We start from the raw sequence: 24,936 nt of genomic DNA on the forward strand, positions 1-24,936 counted from the left end.
ACAGTTAGACTCTTTTTCAAAACAAGACAAAAATATGTGCCAGGCAGTGGTGGCGCACACCTTTAATCCCAGCACTTGGGAGGCAGAGACAGGTGGATCTCTGTGAGTTCGAGGCCAGCCTGGTCTCCAAAGTGAGTTCCAGGACAGTCTCCAAAGCTACAGAGAAACTCTGTCTCGAAAAACCAAAAAAAAAAAAAAAAAAAAAAAAAAGTTATATAATTCACATATTTTGAATTCACTAAATTTTCTTCAGCTACTGATTTCTAATGTTATTGTGTTGTGGTGGGAAGCTAGGTGTGGTGACACATACCTATAAATCTCTGCATTCTGGAGAATTGCACAAGAACTCGAGGCTAGCCTAAACTAGGCCATGAATTTTAAGCCAGCATTGGATACATAGCAAGATTTTGTCTCAAAAAAACAAAACAAACAAATGAACAACAAAAAACTCTGAAGTATTATGATTAGAAAGATAACTTGATATGATTTCATTGTCTTTACATTTTCTTCTTGCTTGTTAAGACCTTTATGATTCAATGAGATTTATCTAGATGTTGTTCTAAGTATATTTGAGAAGAATATCTATTTGGATGTTGAGTGGAATATTGTATACATATTTATTAGGTCAGTTAGTTTATGCTATTATTCAATGACTTTGTGTTTGTCCTCAGGGAGAAAAAGTATCTTACTACTGGGGGCATATGTATATATCTTTTAGTTCCAGTTAGTTTAGAGTGCTGCTCAAATTTCTCTGTTCTCTTTTTAATTTCCTATTTAGTTTATATAACACATTTGAAGAGTAGTTGTGAAGTTTTCCTTTCTGGTACTACATTGTGGTTTTTTCTGCTTTCAGTTGTTTTTATATATTTTAAACTCCACTCTTGGGTGCATATATATTTATAATTGTTATTTATTACTTCAGAATTGACCCAGTTTTTATTAGTATAGAATGTTCTCTTCTCTTCTGACATTTTTAGCCTTAAAGACTATTTTATATGAAATAAATGTAGTCTCTCCTATTAATTAATATTTGATAACCATTTTGTGAGTCTCTTGTAATTAACTTATTATTAAATATTATTTTGTCATTTGGTTATCCATTCAGTTATCCATCATTTGATTGATGTTCTTAATCCATTTGTGGAGAGCAACCTACCATCTTGGCAAAAGCCTGGACTGTTTTAAGAATTTCCCTGGGACCCCTTTGGCCAACAACTCAATTAGATGCCACCCAGTCCTAGTACAGGAAGCTTCATTTGGTGACAAGAGAAGACCAGTTGGGACTCTTTCTCCCTCATTGTTTGGAGACTTCATTAGGATTGCCTTTATATATTTTAGGAATTTTCTACTGCACTAGGTTTCCATACAACCCCTCAAAATGCCTCTCACTTCTTGCTGTCTCCCCTACATTCCCTCTCTCAACCTCATTTCCCCTCCCCACTTGATCCTGGTGCCTGACCCCAGCCCCAGTATACCCATAAAACCTATTCTATTCTTTCTGCTCAGAAGAGCCTTATGTTCCACTAGTACCTTCTGCTACACCTAACCTCTCTGGGTCTAGGGACTGTAGCTTGGTTAATATTTAATTAACATCCTATACCCACATAATATATTTTTCATTCTGTGTCTGGGTTACCTTACTCAGGATGATTTTTTTCTAGTTCCATCCATGGGCCTGCAAATTTTTAATAGCTGAATCATACTCCATTGTGTAAATGTATCCCATTTTCTTTATCCATTCTTCTGTTGAGTGACATCTAGATTGTTTTAAGTTTCTAGTTATTAAAATTAATCTACTATGAACATAGTTGAGCAAGTGTCCTTGTGGTCTGATTGAGCACCCTTTGGGTATATGCCCAAGAGTGGTATAGCTGGGTCTTGCAGTTGATTCCCAGTTTTCAGAGACACCGCAACACTGACTTTCAAAGTGCCTGTACAAGTTTGCACTCCTGCCAACAATTGAGGTGTGTTCCTCTTGCTCCCATCCTTGTCAGCATGAGCTGATATTTGTTTTACACATCTTAGCCATTCTGACAGGATTAAGGTGAAATTTCAAAATTGTTTTGTATTTTCCTGATAGATAAGGATGTTGAACATGTTAAGTGTTTCTCAGCAATTTGTAGCCAGAAACTTTTCCTGTGTCCCACTCGGTCTGCAGCCACTCAGACTGAAGTAAACACACCCAGAGGCTTATATTAATTAAAACTGCTCATCCATTAGCTCAGGCTTACTACTGACTAGCTCTTATATTTAAACTCCACCCATTTCTGTTAAATTATATGTTGCCACATGTTCTGTGGCTTTACTTGCGTGCCATTACATACTGCTCCCTGGACAGAGGGCTGGAATCTCTTCTTCAGTTCTGTTTTTCCTTCCCCTAATTCTCCTTGTTTGCTTATTCCACCTGTATTTCCTGCCTGGCTACTGGCTAGTCAGCGTTTTATTTATCAACAAATCAGAGCAACACATTCACAGCATACGGAACATCCCACAGCAGCCATTTAAATTTCCTCTATTAAGAATTCTCTGTTTAAGCCAGGCAGCAGTGGTGCATGCCTTTAATCCCAGAACTCAGGAGACAGAAGCAGGTAGATCTCTGTGAGTTCAAGGCCAGCCTGGTCTACAGAGTGAGATCCAGGACAGGCACCAAAACTATACAGAGAAACCCTGTAATTCTCTGTTTAGATTTGTACCTCATTTAGGTATTTCACATGTAATGTATGCCAGTGTCAAGTTCTATAGATTCTTTGTAGTTTTGTTTTGTTGAATTTCTCAGTCTGGAGGCCCATTTACTTTTCTATATTTGGGATGTTTGACACAGTATTTTATCAAATAAGTTGTGTTTCTCTTTCCTTGTTTTATCTCTTAGTGTGTATAAATAGCAACCTGATAGTGTCCTACACATCCTTTACAGTTTCTGCATCCTTTGATGTTCCTCTGCATTATAATTTCAAGCTGCCTGTCTTCAGGTTTTATAACCCAATTTTCTGGTTTATCAAGGCTGCTATTGGAGCTCTCCAGGGGGTTTTTCAGTTTACATATTTTATTCAACTTGGATTTTACATTACCTATTGCTTTGTTTAATATCTTCATTTTGTTCATACGTAATTTTTTTTATTTTGATACCTTTGTGCCAGTTATTTCGAATTATTTGTCAGATAATTTATATGCTTTCTATAGCGTCAAGTTTGGGGAATGCATTTCATGTTTTGTGTGGGCCACATTTCTTAGTTCTATCTCATAACCTTCCTGTTTGAGAAAATGTTCGCTTCTCTACATTTCTGTTGGTTAAATAGCTTTATACAGAAGAAGGCTTTCATCAGTTATCCTGAGGTTAGAGATTCTGTGGGCTTCTCAGACTTCTGGATTGAATGTGTAGATTACTCATAAAGAATGCTGGGCAGTAGTGGCGCACGCCTTTAATCCCAGCACTGGGGAGGCAGAGCCAGGCGGATCTCTGTGAGTTTGAGGTCAGCCTGGGCTACCAAGTGAGTTCCAGGAAAGGCTCCAAAGCCACACAGAGAAACCCTGTCTCGAAAAACAAACAAAAAATATTTTTACAATATTTTGCTCCCTCTGGTGTCTGTCTTTGATATTGCAGCTGGGTTTTTACTAAATTTATTTGTTTATTTGACATCTGGACTGCAATTCCCCCCTCCTCGCCTCCTATTTCTTATCCCCCACCTCCCCTCTGTCACCCCTAATTCACTCCTCTGTTTCTGTTCAGAAAGGGGCAGGACTCCCATGGGTGTCAACAAAGCATGGCACATCAAGTTGAGGCAGCCCAGTATGAGGAATAGGTTTCCAAAAGCATCAGGGACAGGCTCCGCTACTACTACTAGGAGTCCCACAAGTAGAGCTCCACAACTGTCATATGTATGTAGAGGCCCTAGGTTGGTCCCCAGCGGGCTCCTTAGCTGTTGGTCTATGAGCCCAGGTGAGTTGTCTCTGTGGGTTTCTTTGTGATGATCTTGACCCCCTTGGCTCATACAATCCCTCCTCCCTCTCTTCAACAGGATTCCCTGAGCTCAACCCAGTGCTTGGCTGTGGATCTCTACATCTGTTTCCATTAGCCATTGACTGAAAGCTCTCTGATGACAATTGGGATAGTTACTACCTGTGCACTGTTGATAGGAGTCTCAGCTGGGGTCATCCTTGTAGATTTGTGGGGGTTTCCCTTGCACCAGGTTTCTACATGACCCCAAAAGGCCCTGCCCAGTCAAGACATTTCTGTCATTACTTTCCTCATCCACCCTACCCCCAATCTGATCTTTCATGTTCCCATCCCCACCTTTCCCCAGTTTACCCAGGAGGTCTCTTCTATTTCCCCTTTCCAGGGAAATCTATGTGTCACTCTTTGGGCCCTTCTTGTTACCACAGCCTCATAGTTATCCTTTACTTTCTAGCTAATATCCACTTATGAGTGAGTACATGCCATGTTTGTCTTTCTGGGTCTGGGTTACCTCACTCAGGATGGTTTTTTCTAATTACATCCATTTGACTTTGAATTTCCTGATGTCATTCTTTTTAACAGCTGAGTAGTACTCCATTGTTTAACTGTACCACATTTTCTTTATCCATTCCTCAGTTGAGGTATATCTAGGTTGTTTCCAGGTTCTAGATATTATGAATAGCATGAGCAGCTGTATTTTTACCTCAAATTATATTCTCTATCATATATACGTGTGTGTGTGTGTGTGTGTGTGTGTGTGTGTGTGTGTTTATAGTCCTGGAAATGGAAACAACCTAAAGTCCTTCAACAGAAAAATGGATAATGAAAATATTGTACATATATACACAATGTAATACTATTCAGCTATAAATAAAAATAAAAATATATACTATATATAGAGAGAGAAAGGGGAGGGAGGGATGGAAGGAGGGAGGGAGGGAGGGAGGGAAGAAGAGGAAGTTATGCCACCTGTGTTGTCAGTGTTCCCCACAAGAACCATAGACTAACAACAACAACAACAACAACAAAAATACCTCTAGTTCTAGGCATGAGAAACCTCCCTTTGTATAGGTGGTCAGGGTAGTCCAACTGACCCCTAAAACAATATAAACCATTGATATTGCCTTTGATTGCTTTTTGGCGGTTTAAGGTAAATCACTGTTGCTGAAGACACTGCACACAGGACACAGGACTTGGATGATTTGAGCTGTCTCTAACTTAAAAGCTGTCTTCTTGTAGTATAGTTTACATGCTACCAGGAAATACTATACAAACTGCCAGCAGAGGGGAGCAATTAATAGTCTTATCCTGCTGCAATACTTATGAATCACAAAATGACCAGCATGCCAAGATATCCATAACAGTACAATAAGTGGTACACAGGTAGGTGTCAACAGCTGTCTAGTTGGACTCGAGGCTCATCAGGAGGGAAATCATACCTTGTACTGGAAATCTATCCATCTTCCCAGGGCTACTAAGGTCATGGACCTTAGAAAAGAATCTACTACCACCACCTTGCTAGACCAGTATTCCTTAGTATATTATACATCCTTATACTCAAAGATAAGTGTAGCTACTACCCCCATCAAAGAAACTTTTCTTTACAGCAAATGGAAAGCATCACAGAAGATAACTGGTCACAATGAGGATATCATGGGATTGTGGGGAGCCCAGCCCCAATAGATCTACCTACATTTCTGTTCCTGCATCTATGGCTCAGGGAACATAAATGAAGAGGGAGAGAAAAACTGTAAGAGCCAGAATATCACAAAATCGGCTGTGAAACAGTCTCTTCTAGAAACAGCTGCTTAAAGAAGACCAGAACAATGGCTGTATCAATAGACATGGTAACGTGGAAGGGGGAAAGTTTCACAGGGTTCTACCACTAGACAAAGAACTATAGCCAACTAATAACTGGTTAGAGATGGAGAATTGGCTTCTCCCAGGGATGTGGTCCCTTATTTATTTTCCAATAAAAAATGGTCAGCCTGTAACCATATGCACACAAACAACAAAAACAGACTTGGCAGGTTTTATTTATATATTTGTGTATACATAACACACATTCATATTGATATATGTAACAATAATAACCAAAGAAAAAGAGGCTGTCAATTTGAGAGTGGGGGAGAGAGGGGTTGGAGGGAGAGTACAAGAGGAGCTTATGGGATGAACAGGAAGGAGGAAAATGATATAGTTTTAATTTAAAAATGTGTTGAAAAATGTACGTTTCACTACTGCTTTTACTGGCAAAACAGAAATAATTTCTATGGGAAGTAGCCTTAAAAAATAAATTGTCAAATACTCACCCTATTCTGTTCATCCCTTTCCTAAAATAGAAGTCATTAAGTTGTATGAAACTCTGTTCTACTACATTCTAAGTGGAGCAGCAGCAAGGCATAGAAATCTGGTTTAGTGTCAGTTGCCTTCAGACATGTTGAGTATGCCGGGTCCTGAGAGTGAGGATATTTGAGCCACTACCTCGAGTAGCTCTCTGAAAAAAAAAAAAAAACAGCATGGTAGACATATGTTCCAACTTTTTTCCCTTCCCAATGAGAATCTGAGAATTGGAATTGTTTTCTCTCTTGTTCTATACTTAGTGGGGGGTAATGTAAATATTTGTCTCATTTTCAATGGCCCCTCCACCTGGCACCCTTTAATACCAGTGTTCAGACTCAGGGAAGATGTAACTTAATTCCACATACACAGCCCCCCCCCACAAGTCCATATATTTGACTTATGTTTAGTCTTTTATTTTTCCCCTCTCCAGGAAGAAGCCAACAATTGAATTTTCTCCTGGTTGTACTATGCTGAGCTGGACAAAGAGATCATGGCGAGTAAGTACCACAGCCTTTCATCTTGACTTCAGGATAGCTGGTTTCATGCTTGCCTGAGATGCAGGAGCCTATTAGTTGGTTTCTGGATTTCTCTTTGAGGAAATTAGTCTATGTATTATTGAATTGTAGAAAGGAAGGTTTCAGGCTTTCTTTCCATCTTGTTCACATAAGGAATCTCCATTGTATTGTTTTCTTTTAATTCTTTTTTCCTAGAGATCTAGATCTGTGATGATACGAATTTTAGACCATTTCTTATACTCCACAGATGCCTGAGAGTCTACCCACCCCCATTTTTCTTGTAAAGACCAGATATACCTAAATTCTGTCTTCAACTTTGTAACTGTTATTTATTTCGACTCTACATTGAGTGCATATAGCGATTTAAAGACAATAGCTATTATGTTTTATCAGTTATATAATTTGCATTTAGGTGATGAAATTAAAACTGACTCCTATTTCTTTGCTGAGATTTTCCATTTTTTATATTTGCTTCAAGAATTTGCTTCAAGTGCTCGTTGAATTTTATGTGGCTTTTTTAATAAACAGATTTTTATTTGAATTAAAATGTTTTCTTTAGACTCCAACCCCTCTCATGTCTTCTCTCTTTAAATCCTTGAAGTCATCTTGGGATTTATGTTCAGTTAATTATTTTTTCTCATTCAGCTTATGGTTTCCACAGCTCTTGAGAGGAGGAGTAAGTTCGTCATTGCATCTTAAACATTTTGGCTACTATTCAGGAAACCCTTACTCCTATTTAAGTCATTGCTTTTATCAGTCAGTCATCCTTTTAGTTAAGCCTATAGGCCATGGACTACTTTTTTTCTATTTGAATTTGTATATGATATGCTTGAATTATATTCTTTCCCCTCCTCCAATTCTTTCCAGATTTCCCTGACTTCCCTTCCCACCAAACTTCATGTCCCCCTTCCTTTTTCAAAACAATAACAACAACAAAACAAAAATAAACTCCAAAATGAAATAAAAACAAACAAAAACCCCAACAAGATAAAAATAACAACACAAAAGAAAAAGCATACGGAAAATATGGAGTCTGTTTTGTGTTGACACTCCACTCAAGAAAACTCATTTCCAGCAGATATCAATTGCAAATAGCTTCTTGGTTAGAGCTGGGATTTTGTCCCACTCCCCCTTCTCAATGCTATACTTTTGATTGGTTTGAATTTGTTCAGGTCTTGTGCATGCTATGTAGTCTCTGAGAGTTATTATGCAAATAAGGCCTTTTGTGTCTGGGTAATGCTGTTATCTTGGAGTGTTCTACCTCTGACACAGTCTTTACACCTCTTCTTCCACTTAGATCCCTAAGCCTTGAGGGGAGGGGTTTGATAAAGACATTCCATTTAGGACTAAGTTCTCCAAAGTCTCTTACTCTCTACGTATTGCTCAGTTGTAGGTCTCTGTATTAATTAAAACCTATTGCAAGAAGAAGCTTCTCTGATTAGGGCTGAGTGAGGAACCAATCTATGGTTATAGCAATATGTCTTTAGGAGTCATTTTATTGCTATGTCCCTTTAGCAGAATAATAGTAGTAGATTTTCCCACAAAGCTTATGGGTTCCTTCTCATGAGGTGGGCCTTAAATCCAAAAAAAAGTAGTTGGTTACTCCATGAGATTTATGCCACTATTGCATCAGTACATCTTACAGGCAGGTCTCTGTTGTAGATCACAGTGTTTGTAGCTGGGTGAAATCGACCATTACTTTTTCCCTCTGGTAATATGCAAAGTACCTTCCAGCACCATAAATACTAGTAAGTAGAGAGGAAGCTTCTAGTTGGAGACTAGCTTGATTTTTTTTTTCATGTTAGACAACATAAGTAAGTTGAGTATTCAGCAGTGTGGCCTTCTGAGAGATGTATTAAATTTTACATTCACTTTTGAAACCCCATAATAGCTATTTTTCCATCATTATAGCTATCCTTCTCACCTATACCCTTTGGACTCTGACACACGAGTGATGCACTATAAATTCACTTTTCACTTTATAGGCCACTGATACTCCATGAAAAGCTACCATAGCTATCCCTTCTACTCTGGACACCTTCTATACTGATGCTTGATGCCTCCTGATGGCTTTGGTACTAAATTGTTTGAGAAGTTAAATGGGTTAGTTTAATTTAACTAGTTTTGAATGATTACCAAGAAAAATACTTCCAGGGGGAGCTGAAGATATATGAAAAGGATATTGACTATGGAATGTAAGCGTGCTCTCTCTCTCTCTCTCTCTCTCTCTCTCTCTCTCTCTCTCAAAGGATATGGATAGGATCCATATGAAAGGATATAAAATGATGACTTTTAGGAGTGTTCATAATATAGAGAATTACTAAAGGTGAGAATAGAATACATTAAAATGAGATTTGGGGGCCCGTGAGTTGGCTCAGTCAGTAATGGCACCCCCAATGACCTGATTTTGATCTGTGGAACTCACATAGTAAAAGAAAGAAGAGAACCAACTCCCACAAGTTATCCTCTGACCTCCACATGGGCAACATGGCATTCGTGTCCATGTACATACATACACGTGTAGTTAAAACAAATACATGTAAAATAAAAGTTTTAAATGAAGTTTTTGACTGTAATATAAACAAAAGTATCTAACTATGGGACAGGGTAGCTGACAAAATGTGAAAGGAAAGATCACAGTGAGTCAAGAAGTCAGTCAGGGAACTACAATGACAGAAAAGTTCTATTATGTCAATGTAAGACCAGAAATGCTTTGGAAACAATAGGCAAAAATTTGTCTTATCCCAAGCATTTTATAATGTAAATTGAAACTCAGTGATAGAATTATGAAGTCCATTTCATGAGTTCTGATCAACAGTATTTCAAAAGTAAATGAGACATTAAAAATCCCAGAGTGCATTGGACACAGTGAAGATAAGTTTTCAAGAAACCTTTTTTTTGGTTTTTCAAGACAGGGTTTCTCTGTGTAGCTTTGTGCCTTTCCTAGAACTCGCTTTGTAGACCAGGCTGGCCTTGAACTCACAGAGATCCGCCTGGCTCTGCCTCCCGAGTGCTGGGATTAAAGGCGTGCGCCACCACCACCCGGCTCAAGAAACATTTTTACACTTAGCAATGATGTAAAATGTATATACTATTGTGGTTCATTGTAACAAGTGATTAGTAATTTATTTTGATTTTATTTGATTTGTTTTTTGTATTGTTTTTGTTTTGGTATTTTATGTTTTTGTTTTTGTTTTTTGAGACAGGGTTTCTCTATGTAACATCCCTGGCTGTCCTGGAACACTCTTTGTAGAGCAGGCTGGCCCAGAACCCACAGAGCTCTGCATGCCTCTGCCTCCTGAGTGCTGTGGTTAAAGGCATGTGCCACCACTGCCCAGCTAGTATATTATTTTTATATAATTTGTTGTTTTTACATATACTGTTGGGTTATTGAAGTTGCTAAGATTTGAATTAATCTGTGGGAAAGGTCCCTGGCTGCTCAGTTAAATTAACAGTCATAAAGTCTTTAAAATTAATGCTGAATATTATAAACTCCCTTTAAAATTAATCTAAGATAGTCTCATAAAGGAAAAAGGTTTTTGTATAGTAATGGGAGAATTCTCTGGGGAACTTTTGCAAATCATGATTATAATCAAGAGCCCTTCAGTGCCAGGAGTTACCAGTAGGTGAAGGCCCAGGAAATCTCAGATATAGGCCACATTGAGACATTTACAATGTTTCAAATATCCTGCTAACATAAGTAAAATGAATTAAGAGAGATTACAATTATGAGGAACTTTACTGCAAGGTGAATGTACACACTCATGCAGTAAGTACAGACTTCTCAAGGAAGACACTTTGTTTAGCTTTTGGATAGATTGTTTATGAGCAAACTTTAATGGAGATGATTCCTCATGCATTAATGTAAGGGAAAAGTGATAGGTCAGAATGTTTTCAGAATAGGGTTTTGTGATGGTTACTAAGTTACTTTTTGTTTGTTTGTTTGTTTGTTTGTTTGTTTGATTAAAATAATTTTTTTCCACACAAAGTTCTGATCATGGTTTCCCCTCCCCTAACTCCTTCCAGACCTCCCCTCCCCACACCTCCCCAACCACCCAAATCTATACCTTTCTTTTTCTCTCATTAGAAAACAGGCACCTAAAAAAAAAATAAAATAAAAACAAACAATAGGACAAAAATAAAAAACCAACAAACCAAAAAAACCTCAAGCAGAAAAGAAAGAACACAAGAAAGGCATACAGGTGCAGACAACATTTACACAAACTGAGATACCATAAAAACACAAAATCAGGAACCATAATATATAAGCAAAAGATCTGTAAGGTAACAAATAGTAAACAAATATTCTCTGAAAAAAAAACACTGTGAGACAAAAAAAAAGAAACTTTAAAAATACCATTGAGTTTGTTTCATGTTGTCCACCTGCTGCTGAGTGTAGACCTGCTGTTAAGAATGGTTTGTTATCTTCAGCGAGACTCCATTGCAGAAAACGAATTTTTCCTTGTAAGCGGTTATCAATTAGAGATAGGTTCTGGGTTGGAAGAGGGGCAGTGTCCACTTTTCCTCTCAGCACCTAGACCCCATCTGGCGCAGACCCATTCAGGCCCTGTGTGTGCTGCCACAGTCTCTGTGAGTTCATATGTGCATCACTCCTGCTGTGTCTAGAAGGCCTTGTTTCCTTGGTGCCTTCTATCCCCACTGACTCTTACAATCTTCTGCCTTCTATTTGCAAAGTTCCCTGAATCCCGAGGAGAAAGGACTGAGTGTTCCAAGGCATCTCACTCTCTGCACAGTGCTTAGTTGTGAGCCTCTGTATTTATTCCCATCTACTGCAGGAGGCACCTTCTCTGATGGTGGCTGAGCAAGGCACTGATCTATGAGTATAGCAGAATGTCATTAGGAATCATTTTATTGCTATGTTCATTTATCAGGACAGTAGTAATTGGCTTTGCTCTAGGTCCATGAACTATGTAATGGGTTCTTGGCCACCAGAGCAGTGTCAAGCATAGGTTCCATCTCATGGAATGGGCTTTAAATCCAGTCAGATAGTAGTTGCTTACTCCCACAAACTTGAGCCACTGTTGTATCAGTATATCATGCAGGCAGGTTACCATTGTAGATCAAAGGGTTTGTAGCTGGATTACTTTCTGGTTACCAGAATCTAGTACTATGAACACTAGTCAGCAGGAGTGAAGGCTCTAGGTAAGCACTAGCTTGACTTCTGCATGTTCAGTGAGTTATGTTGGTGGTGTCTTTAACAATAGGGCCTTGCCATCATTTTGTGGAGATCAGTCAATAGCCTTGACAATATCCTGGGTTGTTTGGGGGATTTTCCATGGAGCTCCTTTGGCCAACAACACAATTAGATATAACTCGTTTCTGGCATGAGAGGTTTCATTTGGTGCTGAGAGATGCCAAGTTGTGGCTTTGTCTCCCACTTTGTTTGATGATTGCATTTATATTTCTTTTGTGTACGTAATTTAAGAAGCTTAAATGGAAGGGAGGGGAGACTGGGTCAAAGGAGAGACTACAAGGAGGGACAGCTAAAACTAAGAGCAATTTGAGGGTTATATGTGATGGTTACTTTTAATTGTCCATTTGATATAACTTAGAATCACCTGGAAAGAGAGTTTCATAGGGGGATTGTGTACATCTGGTTGGCCTGTAGACATGTCTTGGGGGAATTGTCTTGATTACACAAATTCATGTGGGAAGATTTAGTCTCCTGTAGGTGGTACCATTCCACATGTAAGTGTTTCTGAACTGTGTAAGAATATTGGAGAGGGTGAACACAAGTAGGCATACAACATATTCCTTTCTCTCTACTTTTGAATGTGATGTGACTGTTTTAAGTTCCTGCCACCTTGACTCTCTATTATAATAGACTAAATCTTGGAATTGTGGGCTAAAGTAAACTTTTCCTCCCAAGTTGGTTTTTCTTGGGGTACTTTTTAAATAGCAACCAAATGAAACTAGGCCAGGTTTGCTCCCTCTATCTGTTTTTATTTGGATTTTTAGCATTAGTTATGGCATCAGATGCATGTTAGTAACATGCAGTTTCACAAAGCAAATTATATTGAAATGCCTTTATAATGAAGAAAAGGACAGTTTATCAAGCATCTTTGTAAGTCATGTTGTACCTAGCCAGTTTTGAATGGTCATGTAAAGTACAGTTCTAGCAGCAGCCTTTTACAACTATGCAAATGGATACCCCAAGAGTGACATGTAGTCCATAGCTCTCCATCTAGATTTTAGAACATTTTAAAACTGTTACCTGCTTTCCTTTTGCTCCATTGATGGGAGATTCACACTCACAGAGGAGATTCGGAATGACCTGGTAAAGTCTTGAAATGGTATCATTTGCAGCCCTTATTCTTAGTCTAGTTTTAAATAATGATACAGAATAGATAAAATACCTCTTCTACTTAGTAAAAATTTAGTAGCTTAAGGATATTCTATTTTTTTTTACCTCCTGAATCTGTTGTTTATTTCCTGGTATCTTAAAAAGACACTATAGTGGCTGTTAGGTGCTCCAGAGCCAGATTGCCTATGTCTGAATTTGACTTACCAGTTTATTGGAATCTGTGATTATGAATGGGTTATTTAATTTGTACCTTCTTCTCCTGGAAAATGGTGATAGTTAATAATAATCTCTCCTCATAGACTTATAAGAATTAAAAGAGCTAATGTATGTAATCTATTTCCAACAGTGTCTGGCACATCTACTGTCAGCATCAGTGAGACATGCAGCCACACAATGCCAGCTGTAGCAGCCTGAGGAGTTCTTTTTAGAAACCTTTATTCAGCCGAAATTCTTGATATACACTACAGAAAAGAAATCCTGGAATATAACTTGTATGTATATGATTTCAGGACTGACCACTTGGTATTGGATAACCAATTACAGGACTCTTCCCTGAGGAATACTATTTCTCTGGTTCTCAGCATTCCTGATTTGCTTGTAGTTCTTTGTCCAGTGTGATTTCCTTCTTCCATATTAACATGCCAGTTGATGTTGCTCTTATTCAGGTACTCTTGCAATATTATAGGTGTAGCTTCCTTCATATTTCTAGGAGATACAATCTCACAGCAGGCACCCTGTTCCAAGTAACGTTATGGACTGAAGAGATTGTATTTATATGTGTAGCAATATACACACATACATTCCTGGTGTGTGTGTGTGTGTGTGTGTGTGTGTGTAACAACAATTAAAGAAAAAACAGAGACCATGTATTTGAGATAGAGAACAAGTGGGGAGTTATGGAAGGGTTTGGAGGGAAAAGCTAAAGTAAAGCAGAAATTATATAATTATATTTTAATTTCAAAAATATGAAAAAATATGAGATATACAAATTTTAAAAGTACTTTGGAGGAGTCGATATGACGCAAAATTGGAGTTGACAAAGTAAAGCTTTTAATCTAGACTTAGATACGAACATTAAGAAAGGGAAAGAGACATGTAAAAGAACAGCAATAGAGCAAGCAAGAAAGAGAATTCCGTTTAAGTGTCTTAACAAGTACCTATATATATGATTTTGATGGCTGTTGAAGTTACATTGTTCAAAATGTTTAAAAATTAAGTTAAGTTTTGGAATACTTTTCCCTACTGTGGTCACTATAGACTGATTGAAAGCTTTCAAATTTATCAAGTTTTCATTCCTGGAATACAGAATATTATTAGCTATTGTAAAAGGGGCTATGAAGATGTTCAGTTAAGGATTGTGAGATATGATAATAACCCTGGGTTATTTTGGTGGGCCTTAATTGTCATCACAGATGCCATTATATGGGGGAGATAGAGGAAGCTGGGCTAGAAAAGATGACACTGTAACTGTTACTAGAGCTTTTAGAGTAAAAGCCTGGCCCTAACAGTCCCAACAAGCAAGGTTCAGTCTTCCATTCCTCCATTAAAACAAGACAAATAATAGGCTGTGTTGGGAAGAGGAACAAATAAAGGATCATCCAGTGATCCCCCAAGTCAATCATCAGAGTACTGGAATGAGATTTTGCTTCACACAGGGTGTTAAGAAGTATGCATAATTAGACAGTCCTGGTCAAAGTGTGGCCTTACCCATTACTGACTTTTGTTTGGTCTCCTATGTCTTGCAAAGTGGCTTGATAAATTATCAGAGATTTGTGTAATCTCTTCCAGGGAGGCAAGTGACTTCTCTTGTTGCCAGGGCTTCATTTTTGCTAGCATGAAATTAGTGGGAAAATTTTAATTTGTTGGAGTTTATTGTTTCGATAGTCTGATACCCAAAATGAGAAGCAAAGGTGTCTCTCTTTAGAGTATCTCCTCTCCTGCTAGTTAAATGATAGTTACATGATTAAACTGATCAAATGATGACTTAAACAGTACACTGATGGCTTTGAAAGTGAAGAAAGGGCCACAAGATAAGAGTGCAGCTTTAAAACTTGACACTGTGGAACAAATGTGACCCTGCTGATATATTGATTTTTTTTTCCTAAATGACATTGATTTTTTTGCTTCTATCTTCCACAAAAGTAAGAGAATATTCATTATTTTAAGCCAGCATCTCTGTGGTAACTTATTTTAGAAGTTACGGGAAAATTGTATGTATTAGATTGTTACTGGAGTTAGGATCAGAGTCTATATGCTGATAGACCTAACAAAACCAAGTTCAACCATCTGTCCTTGATAGGGCTTTAGCCCTTTTCTCTTCTTGGCATGAAGATCCTAAGAAAACTGTAATTTCTTGGGTCCATTGTTTCAATAATTTGATGGTCAAAGGGAGAGCCACAAGTCTTTCTTTAGAATATGCTCATCTGCCACGCAGGCCAGTAACAATTATCTTTCATCTTGTTAACACAAACCATTATCATAGCCTGTCAAAATTGAAGAGGAAAAATGGAATAACATTGGTTTAGGACACTGAGAATGCAGTTGTGTCTTAGTTTACTTTCTATTGATAAAGACCATGACTAAAAGTAAATTGGGGAGAAAGGGATTTATTTTGCCTTATAGTTTACATTTCATCATTTGGAAAAGTTAGAGCAGGAACTTGGATACAGGAACTCAAGCAGAGGCAATGGAGTGATACTTCTTGCTGGGCTTGCTCCTCATGGCTTGCTCAGCCTATTTTCTTATACAAGCAGAGGTAGCATCACTTACAATGGGCTGGGATTGCCCACATCAGTCATTAATAAAAAAGTTCTCCCTGAGTTTTGCCTATGGACCAATATAGTGGAGGCATTTTCTCAGTCAAAATTTCCTCTTCCCAGAGGACCTTGGTATATATCAAGGCAACCAAAATTTTATTTAAAAAAGTCGAGAGGTCATGTAAATCAGATTTCAGCAGGTATAACCTAAACAAAGGAATGCAGGTATAATCATTCCAGGTGTGGATTAACTTTGGAAACATTGTTCATTTGTGCTGTACTATTGATTTATGAAGGCTAGAGAGATGGCTCAGTCATTAAAGTCTAGATGTCAGAAATGGGAAAATATTCCATGCTCATGGATAGGCAGGATTAACATAGTAAAATGACAATCTTACCAAAAGCAATCTACAGATTCAATGCAATCCCCATCAAAATACCAACACAATTCTTCACAGACCTGGAAAGAACAATACCCAACTTCATATAAAAAAACAAAAAACCCAGGATAGCCAAAAAATCCCGTACAAATTAAAAAACCTCTGGAGGCATCCCAATCCCTGACCTCAAGCTCTACTATAGAGCTACAGTAATAAAAACAGCTTGGTACTGGCATAAAAACCGACATGTGGATCAATGGAATCAAATTGAAGACCCTGACATGAATCCGCACACCTACGAACATGTGATTTTTGATAAAGAAGCCAAAAATGTACACTGGAAAAAAGAAAGCATCTTCAACAAATGGTGCTGACATAACTGGATGTCAATGTGTAGAAGGCTACAAATAGATCCATATCTGTCACCGTGCACAAAACTTAAGTCCAAGTGGATCAAAGACCTCAACATAAATCCAGTTACTCTGAACCTGATAGAAGAGAAAGTAGGAAGTAGTCTTGAATGCATTTGGCACAGGAGATCACTTCCTAAAAGTAACACCAGTAGCACAGACACTGAGAACAACAATTAATAAATGGAATCTCTTGAAACTGAGAAGCTTTTATAGAACAAAGGACATGGTCAACAAGAAAAAGCAACAGCCTACAGAATGAGAAAAGATCTTAAGCAACCCCACATCTGACAGAGGGCTGATATCCAGAATATATAAAGAACTCAAGAAATTAGACATCAAAATGCCCAACAGTCCAATTAAGAAATGAGCTATAGAGCTAAACAGAGAATTCTCCACAGAGGAAGTTCAAATGGCTGAAAGACATTTAAGGAATTGCTCAGCATCCCTAATCATCAGGGAAATGCAAATCAAAATGACTCTAAGATACCACCTTATACCTGTCAGAATGGCTAAGATCAAAAACACTGAAGACAGCTTGAGCTGGAGAGGATGTGGGGCAACAGGAACTCTCCTCCACTGCTTGTGGGAATGCAAGCTTGTACAGCCACTTTGGAAATCAATATAGCGCTTTCTTAGAAAATTGGGAATCCATCTCCCCCAAGACCCACCTGTAGCACTCTTGGGCAGATACCCAAGGAATGCTCAATCATACCTCAGGGGCACATGCTCAGCTATGTTCATAGCAGCATTATTTGTAATAGCATAGCCAGAACCTGGAAACAACCTAGATGCACTTCAACTGAAGAATGGATAAATAAAATGTGGTACATATCCACAATGGAGTACTACTCAGCAGAGAAAAACAATGACATCATGAGGTTTGCAGGCAAATGGATGGATCTAGAAAAAAATCATCCTGAGTGAGGTATCCCAGACTCAGAAAGACAAACATGGTTTGTACTCACTCATAGGAGGATACTAGATGTAAAACAAAGATGACTAGACTCATATAACTCCAGGGAGGCTACCTAGAAAAGAGGACCCTAAGAAAGACCCTGGATCACCCAACAACAGAAAAATGGATGAGATCTATATAAACAACCTGGATGTAAGTCGGGGGGGGGGGGTAATGAAGGGCAAGGATCAAGGGAAAGAGAGCTTAGGGGAGCAGGACATTCCCAGCTGGATCAAGAACAGAGAGGGAGAACAAGGAAAAAGAGACCATGATAAATGAAGAACCCATGGGAATAGGAAGAAGCAAAGTGCTAGAGAGATCCCCAGAAATCCACAAAGATACCTCCACTGTAGACTACTGGCAATGGTCGAGAGAAAGCCAGAACTGACCTACTTTGGTGATCGGATGGCCAAAAACCCTGTCATGAGAGGATGCTCATCCAGTGACTGATGGAAGCAGATGCAGGGATCCATGCCCAGGCCCCAGGTGGAGCCCTGGGAGTCCAATTGGCGAGAAAGAGAAGGGATTGTATGAGTGAGAATTATTGAGACCATGATTGGAAAAAGCACAGGGACAAATAGCCAAACCAATGGAAACACATGAACTATGAACCAATGGCCGAGGAGCCCCCATGGAACTGACCAGGCCCTCTGGATAAGTGAGACAGTCGATTAACTTGAACTGTTTGGGAGGCACCCAGGCAGTGGAGCCAGGACCTGTCCTTAGTGCATGAGCTGGCCTTTTGGAACCTGGGGCCTATGCTGGGACACTTTGTTCAGCCTGGGTGAAGGGAGGAGGGGACTGGACCTACCTCAACTGAATCTACCAGGCTGAGGTGAATCCCCAGGGGAGTCCTTGCCCTGGAGGAGATGGGAATGGGGGGTGTGCTGGGGGGAGGGAGAGTGGGAGGACATGGGAATCCGTGGCTGACATGTAAAATTAAATTAATTATAAAATAAAAAAGATATTGAGGCATTTCTTCAAACCCATCAGCTCATTAACAAATAGAGTCAGAACCTCAAATGCTATGAGAACTTTCTGTATCACTTCTTATGACCCTCAGTTCAACATTTGATGCTAATTTGCTTAGTTGTATGTGGATTAAAGTTTATAATGTTTCGTTTGTTTTTCTCAACTGGTTTATATGTTAATTTGTCAATTCAAAATATCTTTTTTTGGGGGGGGGGGTTTGAGACAGGGTTTCTCTGTGTAGGTTTGCGCCTTTCCTGGAAGTTGCTTTGTAGACCAGGCTGGCCTCAAACTCACAGAGATCTCCCTGCCTCTGCATCCCGAGTGCTGGGATTAAAGGCATGCGCCAACACCACCCGTCAAAATATCTTTATGTAAAAATATATGTGCATGTACTTAAAAAAAGGCTAAGCTCAGAACCAAAAATAGATTTATGAAGTACAATAGACTTCTTCCCAGAAACTACCTGAAGATTGAAGTTACACCTTGACTATGAAGTGTCTCCCAGACACTCACATTTAACAGTTTGATTTCCAGATGTTTGTACTGTTTTTGGAAGGTTGAAGAACCTTTAGGAGGCAGAAACTTGCTAGAAATGGGTTCCTGGGGATGGGACTTGAGGTTTTATGGCATGATCACATTTCTTACCTGCTTTCTGTTTCTTGACTTCAGATGCAACATGACCAAACATTTCACAGTCCTGCTGCCATATCTTCACTGCCATGATGGACTGTATCCATTCAAACTGTAAGCCAAAATAAATGCTCTCTTAGAAGGTATTTTGTCACAAAAATGAGAAAAGTAACTAATACGTATCCCCAATACCCCTTCCCTCCCTCCCTCCCTCTCTTCTTCCCTCCCTCCCTCCCTCCCTCCCTCCTTCTGTCCTTCCTTTATTCCTTCCTTCCTTTCCAGAATAAACTTAAATTTATAACCTAGCTAAAGGTGACCTTAAACTTGACTCTGAGTGCTAGCATTACAGTCATATGAATGTTGTTTGTTATATGTAGCCCAGATGATGAAGGGTTTCTAGTCTTTCTCTGAACCTGATTTTTTTAAATATATGATTTTACACAGTAGTTTAATTTTTGTCAGCCCTAACCATGGTTTCTGAATAACAAAAGATGCATTACCAGCACACTTGCCATTTAAAGCTATAAGTACAGTTTCCATTTTATATTACCTAATAGCAACAATCCTTTTGACTGTATTTGCCAACCTTGAAATCCTATGTGGCTTCAAATAAGTGCGATTTTTTTCTTTCACCTTCACTAGACTGATTGGATTCTAGGTCACCAGCATTGTTTTGTTTTGTTTTTCATTTTTAGATATTGAGAATTACCATCTGAATATGTATGTACCAGGTGATGTTATTTAGAGTATCTTCCCCCTTTATAATACTTTAAAATAATCCCATTTTATAGTTGAGAAACTGAGGATCAAAGTAAATGAATTATCTATCCAAGGTTGTGTAATCAACATCTGAGTGATCTCTAAATATAGTGTTTGTTGCTTTAAAAATGGAGTGGAGATGGAAGTGTGGAAGATGTACATTCTGAGAAATGTGTCTTTCGTCAATTTCATTTTCACTTGAATGTCATATAGCATGCTTATACAAACCAAGATAATATGTATCAGCGCAGTTAAGAGACATAGCAAACATAAATGTATGGAGCAGCTGCCTGAATACAACAGAGCATACTGTTTTACACTGTTTTATATAAATAGAAAGAGTGCCCTCTAAAATAACAAGTAATAATACATGATCCAGTAATGTCACTGTTTGTTTTCATTTTAAGTAGTATATACTGTACAGAATTGTATATGCTATATTTTATAGGTTTTTTTCAGCACAGCAATTGACTGGGCATCACATTAAAAAGTCAGTTTTACTTTAAAATTCTTGATTAAAATTATAACTTGATTAAATCTCAACTATGAATCCATATTGATACTTTTTGCTGCATAAAGAAGTATGATGGTTATTGTATAGGTTTTCATTGTGAGCCAAACTGGTCACTTTTTCATGGAATGTAATTTTTATAAAAAGGAGCGTGAATAGAGCAACTGTGGTTATTCAAAACATCAACATTTTACAGACTTCTTTCTAAAAATGAAGTAATGAACCTCTTACTTCATGGCAAACAGTTGCAAATATATGTGACCAATGATGAAATTTAAGCTTTAAGATTAAAATTAGAATTGTGGAAAGTGTGTTCTTATTACAATAAACTACATAGCTTCTTGATGATATCATTCATAATATTTAATGATGGTTTTATTTTTAAGTTGTGTTATGAACAACTTAAGGTCTGCACAATTCAGTTGGTTAATATAAATGCTTAAAACATGGTGTTGTGGAATTACGCATGTGCAAAACTGGTATTCAAATTGGAAGACAGGCACTTCTGGTTTTTGTCTTGGCATGAAAATAGCTTAGGAGTCATATAAAAGCATTCTAAATAATTAAGCAAACTGAAAAACGGCAATCTTTCTTACATGTAGGAGAGAACTGACATGCTATTGAAATGTATTGAGCTATGAGTTGAATTAATTGGACAAATATAGAGATTCACACCTTAGCAGGTAAGAGACCTTCGAGCAGAGCTTTTGTAGGAACCAGTACTTGTGAAGAAAACCTAAATCAAGTGTCTGTAATGATAATGTCAGAAAAAAAATTGGGAGAGAAAAGAAATTAAGCTTGAGTGTATATCAGTAGAAACTTACAGAAGCAGACATCAAAAGGACAGCAAAATAAAACAAAAATAATAACAACCAAAAATCCTCAAACCTGGATACTTTGTAATATAGAAAGAAAATCCAAGAACTGTCAAGCAACTAAAACTGTCTACTGTATGCCTAGTGCAAGCGTTAAAAGGTAAAAATAAGGATATTTGAAGCAAAAATTACTGAGAATTTCTTCAAGTTATTATCAGATACCAAATCATAGATGTAAGCGCAACTGAATGCTGAAATAGATGGTAGAACACCAGATGAAACCACATCAAACCAAATGAAATTAACGCTAGGTGTATCGTACCAAAACCACAGAAAACCAAAGGTAAGGAAACAGTATTGAAATAAATTAGAGGAAAAAATAGATCTTACTTAAAATATAAAACTTATATTTGACTTCTTAGAAACCATGAATGCAAGAAGAAAATATAATATAGTTGAAAATTTGAGAGACCTAAACCACATAAAACTAGAATTCTATGCCCCCCAAATTATTCTTTAAAAGTGAAAGGGAAATACTTCTCAGACAAGCAGAAATTAAAGGAGTTTGTTACTGGTAGCCCTGGCTTGCAAGAAATCATAGACATTTTTTTTTTTTAGATAACTCAACACTTAACTAAATAAAAGGGAAGACCAGATCACTATACCAAGAAACACCACAAATGTAACTCTAGATACCTAGACCTAAGTGCAAAAAACATGAACAACCAAGACAATGTGCCTCCCCCACCACCGACCCAGTTGAAAAATGCCCTGAGAAAAGCAATTTTGCTGAAGCGTAAGACAAGGACTTCAGAACAGCAATTATGAATATGCTCAAGGACCTTAGAGAAGATATGAATAAATGTCTCAATTAAGACCATGAACACACAGTTGAATGAAATAAGGAAAATAATTTGAGATATAAAAGTAGAATTCAATAAAGAAATAGAATTCCTAAGAAAAGCCAAGCTGAAATAAACTCAAAATTAAAAATTCAGGAAATCAATAAAAAAACTCTTAAGTAAGCCTCACTAACAAATTAAAAGACATAGAAGAGTTAATTTCAAGTCTTGAACATAAAGTAGATGAAATGGACAGCTCAGTCAAAGAAAATGTTAAAACTAAAAAAATATTTAGGCACAAAATATCCATGAAATCTAGGATACTAGGAATAGACAACAAAAACCCTACAAATTGCAGGTATAGAATAAATCAAAGTCAAAGGCATGGAAAAATATTATTATTTTTAGTTTCATTTTTGAGATTATAATAAAATTACAAAATTTTCCTTCCTTTTCCTCCCTCCAAACCATCCAATGCAATGCCCTCCTCCTCCCTTCAAATTTATGGCCTCTTTTTTCTCTAATTAAGAATATCTCTCCAATATAAAGAAAGAGATGTCTATCAAGTTGCAAGAAGGAAACAGAACACCAGATGAGCAAGACTCTATACTGCACATAACAATCAAACATTAAATGTAAATAACAAAAAGGACATTAAAAGATACAATGGGAAAAGACTAGGAAAGGATATTAAAAGATACCAAGGAAGAAGACTAAATCAAATATAAAGGCAGGCCCATTAGAACAGCACCTTACTTTTCAAAGAAGTCTCAGAAAAATAGAAGGGCCAGACAGGTGTTATAGAGACCCTGAAAGACCACAGACCAAACTACTATACCCAGAAAAAAACTGTCAATGACAATTAACTGAGGAGGAAAACATTTTATGACAAGAACAGATTTAAGCAATTTCTGTCCACCAATCCAGGACTACAGAAGACACTGAAAGGAAAATTTCAGTTCATCAAAAGAGGGGGGAAGAACACCAAAGTAAAATAACAGGAATTAGTAAAAAAAAAAAAAAAAAAACTGCTGAATAATAACTCTTAATAAATGGTCTCAATTTCCCAATTAAAAAGATATGGATTAATAGACTGGATTAGAAAACAGTATCCATCTTCCTGCTGAACCCAAGAAACATACCTCACCATCATGGAGAGATATCACCTTGGTGTAAAAATGTGGAAAAAGGCATTCTAAGCAAATGGAACCAAGAAGCAGACAGGCACAGCTATTTTAATATCTGACAAAATAGACTTTAAACTAAAGCTGATCAAAAGAGATAGGGATGGATACTATATACTCATCAAAGGAAAAATCTACCAAGAGTAATACAATGCTAAATATTTATGCACCAAATAGAAAGGAATCAAATTTCACTAAAACAACAACAAACACTACTATATCTAAAAGCACCTGTTGAACCCAACAAGGTGATAGTGCATGACTTCAATACCCCACTCTATCCTTACACAGGTCATCCAGACAAAAATTAAACAGAGAAATTCTGGGTTTAAATATCATCATGAATCAAATGGACCTAACAGATATTTATAGAACATTTCACCCAAACACAAAAGAACATACCTTCTTCTCAGCAGCTCATGGAACAAAATTGACCACATACTTGTACACAAAGCAAGTCTCAACAGGTACAAGAAAATTGAAATAATACCCTACTTTCTACAGCAGATTAAAGCTGGACATCAGAAACAACAACAGAAAGCCTACAAACTCATGGAAACAGAACAACTCCCGACTGAGTAAAAAAATGTGTTGAGAAAGTTAAAAACTTCAGAAAAATGAAAACATGTTCAAACCTATGACAATCAATGATGACAGTTGTTTGAGACAAGTTTAGGGCACTTAGTACTCACATAAAAACACTGGAGATATTTCATATTGATTACTTAATGATACATTTGAAAGCTCTAGAAAAAACAAGAAGAAATAATACCCAAATAGAGTAGATGTGAAGAAATTATCAAACCCACGGCTGAAATCACTAAAATAGAAACAATAACAAACAATCAAAAAACAGTACAAAGAATCAGTGAAACAAAGAGTTACTTCTTTGAGAAAAATCAACAAGATCAACAGACCTTTAGCAAAATTAACCAAAAGAAAGAGAGGTTCTAAACTAGTAATACTAGGTATGAAAATGGAGTTCTTAAAACAGACATGAAGGAAATTCATAAAATCTTAAGGACATACTTTAAAATCTATATTCCACCAAACTGGAACACCCCCCACCCCCGCAAAAATAACTGATGGATTTCTTGACTTACCATACCTAAGTTAAATCAATACAAAATAAACAATTTAAACAGACCTATAACTCCAATAGAAATAGAAGCAAGAATTTAAAATTTCCTAACAACAACAAAAAAGCTCAGGGCATGATTGGCTCAGTATAGAATTAAACCAGACGACCACAAAACTAATGCCAGTAATCCTCACATTATTCTGTAAAGTAGGAACTGAGGGAACACTTAAAAACTCTTTTTCTGGAGCAACTATTACCCTAATTTTAAAACCACACTAGGACTCAACAACAACAACAACAACAAAATTGTATATCCCTTGTTAACACGGATACACAAATGCTCAAGAAAATACTGAATAGAAGACTACATTAAAAGATCATCCACAATCATCAAGTAGGCTTCATCTTAAAGATGCAGGGATGGTTCAACATATGTAAATTAATAAATGTAATCCACTATGTAACCAGATTGAAAGACAAAAACCAAATAACATCTCATTAGATGC

The 24,936-nt window shown here is 37.4% G+C and overlaps 1 long non-coding RNA gene across 1 annotated transcript in view; it reads left to right on the forward strand.

Moving 5' to 3' along the window:
* The window catches only part of LOC118574400, a 78,093-nt gene that overhangs the window by 23,525 nt on the left and 29,632 nt on the right, over positions 1–24,936 (forward strand). The window contains exons 2-3 of the long non-coding RNA XR_004943727.1: positions 6,723–6,789; positions 19,278–19,352. This is a non-coding gene — a long non-coding RNA (uncharacterized LOC118574400). The remainder of the gene's footprint in view (positions 1–6,722; positions 6,790–19,277; positions 19,353–24,936) is intronic.

Source organism: Onychomys torridus, chromosome X (genome assembly GCF_903995425.1).
Source record: "Onychomys torridus chromosome X, mOncTor1.1, whole genome shotgun sequence".
Lineage (NCBI taxonomy): Eukaryota > Metazoa > Chordata > Mammalia > Rodentia > Cricetidae > Onychomys > Onychomys torridus.